Source organism: Dendropsophus ebraccatus, chromosome 10 (assembly GCF_027789765.1).
Source record: "Dendropsophus ebraccatus isolate aDenEbr1 chromosome 10, aDenEbr1.pat, whole genome shotgun sequence".
Classification (NCBI taxonomy): Eukaryota; Metazoa; Chordata; class Amphibia; order Anura; family Hylidae; genus Dendropsophus; species Dendropsophus ebraccatus.
The window spans coordinates 96,028,717-96,040,420 of record NC_091463.1 but is presented as its reverse complement, the minus strand read 5'-3'; positions in this window follow the sequence as shown (position 1 = coordinate 96,040,420).

Genomic DNA, 11,704 nt, shown 5'->3' with positions numbered 1-11,704 from the left:
CCTTTCAGGAAAATAAAACATAAAAGCATTGACTATTAGAGAGGAAGGATGTAGTAAAAGCTTCTGGGATGGAGGTCCTGGGTATAGTCCATGGACAGCATTTCTTTGGATTACTTCCCCCTATATAGTGTTCCTTGTGCTCAATGAAAGGAATGAGGAGCGGCCCCAGTAACCGCTGTGGGACGTGCCCCCGTGTACCTGACCTCTGCTTGGAACAAGCGCTCACATCAACATGCATTCAATCCCTTCTCAGCACTTTTATTCTCAATTTTTTTTATTCCAATTGACATTCAAATAACAAAAAGAGAAATTGCCCCTGATAACTAAAGGTGAAACTGGGGGGGTGTAAAGTTGTTAAAGGAGGCATGTTGAGGAATTTAACAAATGTCTGAATGTTCAGGCCTGTACCGATCAGGAGTTAGAGCTAGGAGAAGACCGCGCCAAACGCAGTGATTTCCAGGCTCTGTCACATGATCAAATATAAAAAAGAACACTGCAGAGACACCATCACATGTCTCAACCAAGCCAAAGGCGTTCTCCAGTCAAGGAAACCACCTCAGCAAGGTATCCATCCACAGACAGCTGTTTCGGGGTTTTGCCCCTTATCAGTGTGGAGTAGGTTTCTGGCTAGTGGGAGCAATGACTAGTAAGTGCATGCAAAAGGACACTGGTTGACCTCAGGGAGATCAACCAAAACACCGCAGAGACACCATCACGTGTCTCAACGTCAGTGTATTCTAGAACATTGCCCCCTGGGAAATCAAATATGCTGAGGTGGTTTTCTTGACTGGAGAACGCCTTTGGCTTGGTTGTTCCTTCCCGGAGGGAAGGTCTGGCTAGTTCACTGTTGTCGAGACATGTGATGGTGTCTCTGCAGTGTTCTTTTGCATATTTGATTTCCCAGGGGGCAATGTTCTAGAATACACGGACGTTGAGACACGTGATGGTGTCTCTGCGGTGTTTTGGTTGATCTCCCTGAGGTCAACCAGCGTCCTGTCACGTGATCAGTCAGACTTATCAGTCAGGCTCCATAGAGCTTCATTATAAGTCTGACTGATCCAGAGCCTGGAGAGGACCGCGCTTTGGGCACTCTTCTCCCGGCTCTGCCAATCTGTAGGGGTCTGAACACTCAGACCTGGAACGATCAAAACTTTTGACATGTCTCTATGACATGTCAAAAGTTTTTTGTGAAACTTTTAAAGTGTCACTGTCGTATTTTATTTTTACAGAAATCAATAGTCCAGGCGATTTTAAGAAACTTTGTAATTGGGTTTATTAGGCATATATGCCATTATCTGCATTCAAAAAGACTTTCCCCAGGTCCCCCCTCCCTCCTCTCTCTCATCCACTGCTCATTATCAGGAAATCTTGACTCTTTTACATCAGTCGAGCCCTGTGTAACCTATGGAGAGGGGAGAGGGGAGATTAGCCACCAGCAGAGAACAAAGGATTACACAGCGGGAACTGTGTGAAAGCCGGTATTCAGAGGTCAGTGCTGACTGTCAGAGGAGATAGCCTGGTGATGTAGCTGTAAATTAACCCTTGGTCCTGTTTTTGTGCCGCATCACTTTTTACCCCTCCCCTCTGTATAAGAAAACCATGAAGACAGGGGGTAGAGCTTCAAACTGCTTTGTCATGATAAAAATGCATTTTTTGGCTAATAAAACCAATTACAAAGTTTCTTCAAATGGCCTGTACTATTGATTTCTGCAAAAAAAAAAATTTAAACGACAGTAACACTTTAATGGTAGAATCGGATGTAGTTACGCCTACGTGAATAAAACAAGATTCAGTTACTCACAAGATGTATTTACACCCAAATAAATAGAATGAAGTATAGTTACCCCTAGATACCTAAATATATAATTACCCTGAATAGAAAGGGCGTATTTACCCCTAGAGGAACGGTTTGGGGTATAGATTTTCTTTAGAGAAACAAGGTATTGTGACCCCTATATGAACAGAATAGGGGGTATTTTTAAGAATAATGGAACATTTTGGGTGTTACATGGTGATGGCGGGATGCTTGCAACGCAGGAGAACATAGCCAACACCTAATACATCACATATAGGGACTAGCACTGTATACAGGAGAACATAGCCAACACCTAATACATCACATATAGGGACTAGTACTGTATACAGGAGACATAGCCAACACCTAATACATCACATATAGGGACTAGTACTGTATACAGGAGACATAGCCAACACCTAATACATCACATATAGGGACTAGTACTGTATACAGGAGAACATAGCCAACACCTAATACATCACATATAGGGACTAGCACTGTATACAGGAGAACATAGCCAACACCTAATACATCACATATAAACTAGTACTATATACAGGAGAACATAGCCAACACCTAATACATCACATATAGGCACTAGTACTGTATACAGGAGAACATAGCCAACACCTAATACATCACATATAAGGGCTAGTACTGTATACAGGAGAACATAGCCAACACCTAATACATCACATATAAACTAGTACTGTATACAGGGGAACATAGCCAACACCTAATACATCACATATAAACTAGCACTGTATACAGGAGAACATAGCCAACACCTAATACATCACATATAGGGACTAGTACTGTATACAGGAGACATAGCCAACACCTAATACATCACATATAGGGACTAGTACTGTATACAGGAGAACATAGCCAACACCTAATACATCACATATAAGGGCTAGTACTGTATACAGGAGAACATAGCCAACACCTAATACATCACATATAGGGACTAGTACTGTATACAGGAGAACATAGCCAACACATAATACATCACATATAGGGACTAGCACTGTATACAGGAGAACATAGCCAACACCTAATACATCACATATAGGGACTAGTACTGTATACAGGAGAACATAGCCAACACCTAATACATCACATATAAGGGCTAGTACTGTATACAGGAGAACATAGCCAACACCTAATACATCACATATAGGGACTAGTACTGTATACAGGAGAACATAGCCAACACCTAATACATCACATATAAACTAGTACTGTATACAGGAGAACATAGCCAACACCTAATACATCACATATAGAGACTAGTACTGTATACAGGAGAACATAGCCAACACCTAATACATCACATATAAGGGCTAGTACTGTATACAGGAGAACATAGCCAACACCTAATACATCACATATAGGGACTAGTACTGTATACAGGAGAACATAGCCAACACCTAATACATCACATATAGGGACTAGTACTGTATACAGGAGAACATAGCCAACACCTAATACATCACATATAGGGACTAGTACTGTATACAGGAGAACATAGCCAACACCTAATACATCACATATAGGGACTAGTACTGTATACAGGAGAACATAGCCAACACCTAATACATCACATATAAACTAGTACTGTATACAGGAGAACATAGCCAACACCTAATACATCACATATAGGGACTAGCACTGTATACAGGAGAACATAGCCAACACCTAATACATCACATATAGGGACTAGTACTGTATACAGGAGAACATAGCCAACACCTAATACATCACATATAGGGACTAGTACTGTATACAGGAGAACATAGCCAACACCTAATACATCACATATAGGCACTAGCACTGTATACAGGAGAACATAGCCAACACCTAATACATCACATATAAGGGCTAATACTATATATCACCATATACTGTAGTCTTTCCCACTGTCCACCATCACTGTAAGTGAAAGGCAAAAATCAATTCAAACAATACAAATAGAAGTGGCCACATTGAAGAGCTGAGGTAAGTTGATGCTAAGCCTCCTTATTATACCCTAAAACTCCGACTATAGAGGCCTCTTATATCTATAAGGATTACCCTATCTGGCGTCTGTCCCTCAGCCCTTTTGATTAGAGATGAGAACAACAGGAGCGCGCTCAAGTCCAATCGTTCAGCATTTGAATGCCAGTGGCTGCAGAACTTAGATGCAGCCCTACGGTTGCCTGAAAAACCTGGAGACAGCCTATGGCATTATCCATGTTTTTCCAGACTCCCTGGTGCTGAATCCGACTTCTTTAGCCAACGGTATTCAAATGCTGAACAAGTTTCTCTGCTCTAAGGGTATGTTCACACTGAGGAATCCGGGCGCATCACCTGCCGCAGATTCCACAGCTCACCCCCGCGCGAGCAGGTTCATTCTTTAGACAAACGGCAGAATCCAACTGACCCATATGGCACGAATGAAGATGCGCGGGGGCGAGCTGCGGAATCCACAGCAGGTGATCTGCCCAGATTCCTTAGTGTGAACATACCCTCAGGAAACCAAGAGTGGCCAAGCGTCATGGCTGGAGGAAACAGTTCTTTTCCACCGTCTTCCCCGTACCACCCCTACAGTGGGGAACCATCATGCTGTGGGGGACATGGACACTGGTCAGGGTGGATTAAAGGCTGAATAGAACAAAGAACAGAGATCTGCTTAATGTAGACCTTACCCAGAGCGCTCCGGACCTCAGGACCCTATTACACGGGATGATTATCGTGTGAATAATCGTTGTATCGTTCGTATTTAAACGATATTCGTTCTGTGTAATTGCAGGCAACGATCGAAAAATCGTTCGTATGTCGTTGATTTAGATCTCAACCTAAAATTATCGTTAATCGTTCCTTGTAATTCCACATTGGTTCGCTCAAGTTCTGCATTATTTTTACTAATCGTTCAGTGTAATTGCACATTGCCTATTGTTTTGCTGGGATCAGATGAAGCAAACGATCATAATAACGATCGTAACTAACGATTATTCCTCTGTGTTTACACGGAATGATAATTCGCCCAATCGTACGATTAACTATGTCGGAGTAACGTTATTTTTTTTTCATAACGATCAGCGTTTAGGCGGTATGATATATCGTACGGAAATTCGTTTTGCGATCGCTTAAGCCTATCTCACACATTGGTTAAATCGGCAAACAACTGTAAACATGGAACGATCTGCGAATTTTTTGCAAACGATCAACGACGATTTGAGAAGTTGTTGAAAGATCAAAATGAACGATTTCTCGCTCATCGTTTGATCGTTCGCTGCGTTTACACGTACAATTATCATTCGAATTCGATCGTTATTGTGCGAATTCACACGATAATCGTTCCGTGTAAACGCAGCATGAGGGTCCATTTACACAGAAAGATTGATTATTATCTGCCAAAGATTTGAAGGCAAAACCAGAAACACAGATCAGGTCATAAAGGAAAGCTTGAGATTTCTCCTTTTCAAATCCATTTCTGGCTTTGGCTTCAAATCTGTGGCAGATAATCTGTCAGATAATCTTTCTGTGTAAATGGACCCTAATATGGTGAACGATTTCAGGTTAACAATAAATCTTGTTTGCGATCGTTTATCGTTAGTTGTTAATCGTTAAAAATCGCTCCATGTAATAGGACCCTTAGACTGGGGCAAAACTTTACCTTCCAAAAAGACAAGGACCCAAAGCACAAAGCCAGGGCCACACAGGAAAAACTCTGAATGTTCCTGAGTGGCCCTGAACTTTTTTTTATTTAATAATGTTTTTATTGTTTTCATATAGAATACTTTAAAATCAATGAGTGGCCCTGAACTTAATGGATCATTTATCTCTGGAGACCTGACAATGGCGTCCACTGATGGCCCCCTATCCAATCTGATAGAGCGTGAGAAGGTCTGCAGAGAAGAATGGCCGAACATCCCCAGACAAGTAGACATGGAGTCATTGCACAGCAGCATCCGGGATCTGGGCAGTGGGACAAGCGGCCGCACCTCAGCTTACACAATCTGTTTGTATTATGTTTCCTGCAGTTTACCTTGGCGCTCACTTACAGGATTTTTTATGTTTAAAAGTAAATTCACCCTTTATCTTCGGGGAACGGCAGTGGGTGCAGTATGTGTTCCCTCATACCCAGGCCTGGTTGGGTAGGACCATAAACACACACACAACCTGTGGGGACGGACACCGAGGATGATTTTATGGGAGAGAAAAAAGCACAAAGGATTCTGAATCACTATCCTGCAGCATTAGGGTGGGTTCATACTGAGGAATTCTCGCGGATAATGTCAGCGGAATTCCGCTGTCTGTCTGCGCGCACGGCCGCGCGCCTTTCCTCTGGCTACATAGACACAATTCTATGGGCCGGAGTATTCCGCTATCCGCCGAAAGAAGTGACGTCACTTCTTTCGGCGGATAGCGGAATACGCCGGCCCATAGAATGGTATATATATATAGAAATTGTGGGCACGGCTATAATTAAGGAGTGCTAAACCAATGCATATGTAGTCCGAGTGGTATGGCCTCCTGTGCTCGTCATTCTATACGCTCTGCGCACGCGCAGCATTCCAAGATGGCGCCCGTTATCGCTGGACGCTGGATTCTCCTGCACATGCTCTCATTAAGGTTGGGTATTGTCTCCACATGTTTTACATGTATATATAGTGTGCCCCTTACTCCATTACCCACATCCCTGAGGAAGCCACTGGGCGGTGGAACGCGTGGGGTGACTCTTTCCTATCTGACCTGCTATCTATTTTTTAGGACTGCATATGGTGATAGTTTTGATTTCTCTGTCTAATATCTATACCACAGTGTGTGTGATGTTATATGCTACAGGGACTCTGCTTGGACAGCTTTGTTAAACTCTAATATTATTCATATGGTCCGGGGTCAGTGTGGTTGTATAGACCTGGCTGGTACGCCGGCAGGTTCTAGGTTGACATTTTAAGTGTTTTTAATGTAGGGTAATGTTTGGGGTTTGTCTCCCTTATTGCTTTACTCCTGCATAGTTTGTTATGACATTTTCTATATTGTTACAATAAAGTATTTTTTGTGATGTGCTACCTCTTTGTGCATATGCTTTTGTCTTTCTGGGGAGTTATGGCCCATAGAATGGTGTCTATGGAGCCGGCGGAAAGGCGCGCGGACAGACAGTGGAATTCCGCAGACATTATCCGCCAGAATTCCCCAGTATGAACCCACCCTTATATTATACTTTATACCTGAAAGGTTCCAGACATTAAAGGGGTATTCCACTGAAACATAACTTTTGATATGTTGCTGCCCATGGTAAAACTAACAATTCCTTCCATACTTGTTATTATCTATTCAGTCTCCTTCCCCCAGTTCTGAGCTGCTGCTTTCTGCTGAAGACGCAAAAATCTGTGTGTGAGCCCTTCTCTCTGTCTCCCCCTACCTACTGAGACGGATGATGTAAAAAAGTCCCTGACTGGCTGAATCTGCAACATTGTTGCTTCTTTGTAATGCTGGGAGGGTTAATCTGAGGTCAAGTTGCTGATAAACTCACTATTAATAACCCTCCCAACATTAAAAAGAAACTACAATGTTGCAGATAAAGCCTGCCAGGGACTTGTTTACATCAGCTATCTCAGAAGGAAGGGGGGAGGAGGGGGAGACAGAAAGAAAAGCTCACACACAGATTTTTGTGTCATCAGCAGAAAGCAGCAGCTCAGAACTGGGGGAAGGAGACTGAATAGTTAATAACAAGTATGGAAGGAATTGTTAGTCTCACCAGGGGCAGCAACATATCAAAAGTTATGTTTCAGTGAAGTACCCCTTTAATTCACTTATGGTTCACTCATATCACAACTGGGCCATCTGTCACATGTATACATGGCAATATAACAACATAAATGAACATGGACAGGTACAGGTCCCATTGACTTTAATGGTCTGAATGTAGTCAGATAATGACTGCGTCCTGATGTATATCAAGGGTTTTCAGGACATAAAAAGTACATGCCTATTCTGCGGTTAGGTCCTCAATATGCGATCAGTAGGTTGCCGAAAGCCTGTGGACCTGCACAATAAATGGCTCTATACACCCCTCTATTACAGCACCGCCCTGGTATCAGTGACCGCTATACACCCCTCTATTACACACCGCCCTGGTATCAGTGACCGCTATACACCCCTCTATTACAGCACCATCCTGGTATCAGTGACCGCTATACACCCCTCTATTACAGCACCGCCCTGGTATCAGTGACCGCTATACACCCCTCTATTACACACCGCCCTGGTATCAGTGACCGCTATACACCCCTCTATTACACACCGCCCTGGTATCAGTGACCGCTATACACCCCTCTATTACAGCACCATCCTGGTATCAGTGACCGCCATACACCCCTCTATTACAGCACCGCCCTGGTATCAGTGACCGCTATACACCCCTCTATTACAGCACCGCCCTGGTATCAGTGACCGCTATACACCCCTCTATTACAGCACCGCCCTGGTATCAGTGACCGCTATACACCCCTCTATTACAGCACCATCCTGGTATCAGAGACCGCTATACACCTCTCTATTACAGCACCGCCCTGGTATCAGTGACCGCTATACACCCCTCTATTACACACCGCCCTGGTATCAGTGACCGCTATACACCCCTCTATGACAGCACCGCCCTGGTATCAGTGACCGCTATACACCCCTCTATTGCAGCACCGCCCTGGTATCAGTGACCGCTATACACCCCTCTATTACACACCGCCCTGGTATCAGTGACCGCTATACACCCCTCTATTACAGCACCGCCCTGATATCAGTGACCGCTATACACCCCTCTATTACACACCGCCCTGGTATCAGTGACCACTATACACCCCTCTATTACAGCACCGCCCTGGTATCAGTGACCGCTATACAGTCCTCTATTACAGCACCGCCCTGGTATCAGTGACCGCTATACACCCCTCTATTACACATCACCCTGGTATCAGTGACCACTATACACCCCTCTATTACAGCACCGCCCTGGTATCAGTGACCGCTATACACCTCTCTATTACAGCACCGCCCTGGTATCAGTGACCGCTATACACCCCTCTATTACAGCACCGCCCTGGTATCAGTGACCACTATACACCCCTCTATTACAGCACCGCCCTGGTATCAGTGACCGCTATACACCCCTCTATTACAGCACCATCCTGGTATCAGTGACCGCTATACACCCCTCTATTACAGCACCGCCCTGGTATCAGTGACCGCTATACACCCCTCTATTACACACCGCCCTGGTATCAGTGACCGCTATACACCCCTCTATTACAGCACCGCCCTGGTATCAGTGACCGCTATACACCCCTCTATTACACACCGCCCTGGTATCAGTGACCGCTATACATCCCTCTATTACAGCACCGCCCTGGTATCAGTGACCGCTATACACCCCTCTATTACAGCACCGCCCTGGTATCAGTGACCGCTATACACCCCTCTATTACAGCACCGCCCTGGTATCAGTGACCGCTATACACCCCTCTATTACAGCACCATCCTGGTATCAGTGACCGCTATACACCTCTCTATTACAGCACCGCCCTGGTATCAGTGACCGCTATACACCCCTCTATTACACACCGCCCTGGTATCAGTGACCGCTATACACCCCTCTATTACAGCACCGCCCTGGTATCAGTGACCGCTCCACACCCCTCTATTACAGCACCGCCCTGGTATCAGTGACTGCTATACACCCCTCTATTACACACCGCCCTGGTATCAGTGACCGCTATACACCCCTCTATTACACACCATCCTGGTATCAGTGACCGCTATACACCCCTCTATTACAGCACCGCCCTGGTATCAGTGACCGCTATACACCCCTCTATTACACACCGCCCTGGTATCAGTGACCGCTATACACCCCTCTATTACAGCACCGCCCTGGTATCAGTGACCACTATACACCCCTCTATTACAGCACCGCCCTGGTATCAGTGACTGCTATACACCCCTCTATTACAGCACCGCCCTGGTATCAGTGACCACTATACACCCCTCTATTACACACCACCCTGGTATCAGTGACCGCTATACAGCCCTCTATTACACACCACCCTGGTATCAGTGACCGCTATACAGCCCTCTATTACAGCACCGTGCTGGTATCAGTGACCGCTATACACCTCTCTATTACAGCACCGCCCTGGTATCAGTGACCGCTATACACCCCTCTATTACACACCGCCCTGGTATCAGTGTACGCTATACACCCCTCTATTACAGCACCGCCCTGGTTTCAGTGACCGCTATACACCCCTCTATTACAGCACCGCCCGGGTATCAGTGACCGCTAAACACCCCTCTATTACAGCACCGCCCTGGTATCAGTGACCGCTATACACCCCGCTATTACAGCACCGCCCTGGTATCAGTGACCGCTATACACCCCTCTATTACACACCGCCCTGGTATCAGTGACCGCTATACACCCCTCTATTACAGCACCGCCCTGGTATCAGTGACCACTATACACCCCTCTATTACAGCACCGCCCTGGTATCAGTGACTGCTATACACCCCTCTATTACAGCACCGTCCTGGTAACAGTGACCGCTATACACCCCTTTATTACAGCACCGCCCTGGTATCAGTGACCACTATACACCCCTCTATTACACACCGCCCTGGTATCAGTGACCGCTATACAACCCTCTATTACAGCACCGCCCTGGTATCAGTGACCGCTATACAGCCCTCTATTACACACCACCCTGGTATCAGTGACCGCTATACACCCCTCTATTACAGCACCGCCCTGGTATCAGTGACCGCTATACACCCCTCTATTACAGCACCGCCCTGGTATCAGTGACCGCTATACAGCCCTCTATTACACACCACCCTGGTATCAGTGACCGCTATACACCCCACTATTACAGCACCATCCTGGTATCAGTGACCGCTATACAGTCCTCTATTACAGCACCACCCTGGTATCAGTGACCGCTATACAGTCCTCTATTACAGCACCGCCCTGGTATCAGTGACCGCTATACACCCCTCTATTACACACCACCCTGGTATCAGTGACCGCTATACACCCCTCTATTACAGCACCGCCCTGGTATCAGTGACCGCTATACACCCCGCTATTACAGCACCGCCCTGGTATCAGTGACCACTATACACCCCTCTATTACAGCACCGCCCGGGTATCAGTGACCGCTATACACCCCGCTATTACAGCACCATCCTGGTATCAGTGACCGCTATACACCCCTCTATTACAGCTCCGCCCTGGTATCAGTGACCGCTATACACCCCTCTATTACAGCACCGCCCTGGTATCAGTGACCACTATACACCCCTCTATTACACACCACCCTGGTATCAGTGACCGCTATACACCCCTCTATTACAGCACCGCCCTGGTATCAGTGACCGCTATACACCCCTCTATTACAGCACCGCCCTGGTATCAGTGACCGCTATACACCCCTCTATTACACACCGCCCTGGTATCAGTGACCGCTATACACCCCTCTATTACACACCACCCTGGTATCAGTGACCGCTATACAGTCCTCTATTACAGCACCGCCCTGATATCAGTGACCGCTATACACCCCTCTATTACAGCACCACCCTGGTATCAGTGACCGCTATACACCCCTCTATTACAGCACCGCCCTGATATCAGTGACCGCTATACACCCCTCTATTACAGCACCGCCCTGGTATCAGTGACCGCTATACACCCCTCTATTACACACCACCGCCCTGGTATCAGTGACCGCTATACACCCCTCTATTACAGCACCGCCCTGGTATCAGTGACCACTATACACCCCGCTATTACAGCACCGCCCTGGTATCAGTGACCGCTATACACCCCTCTATTACAGCACCATCCTGGTATCAGTGACCGCT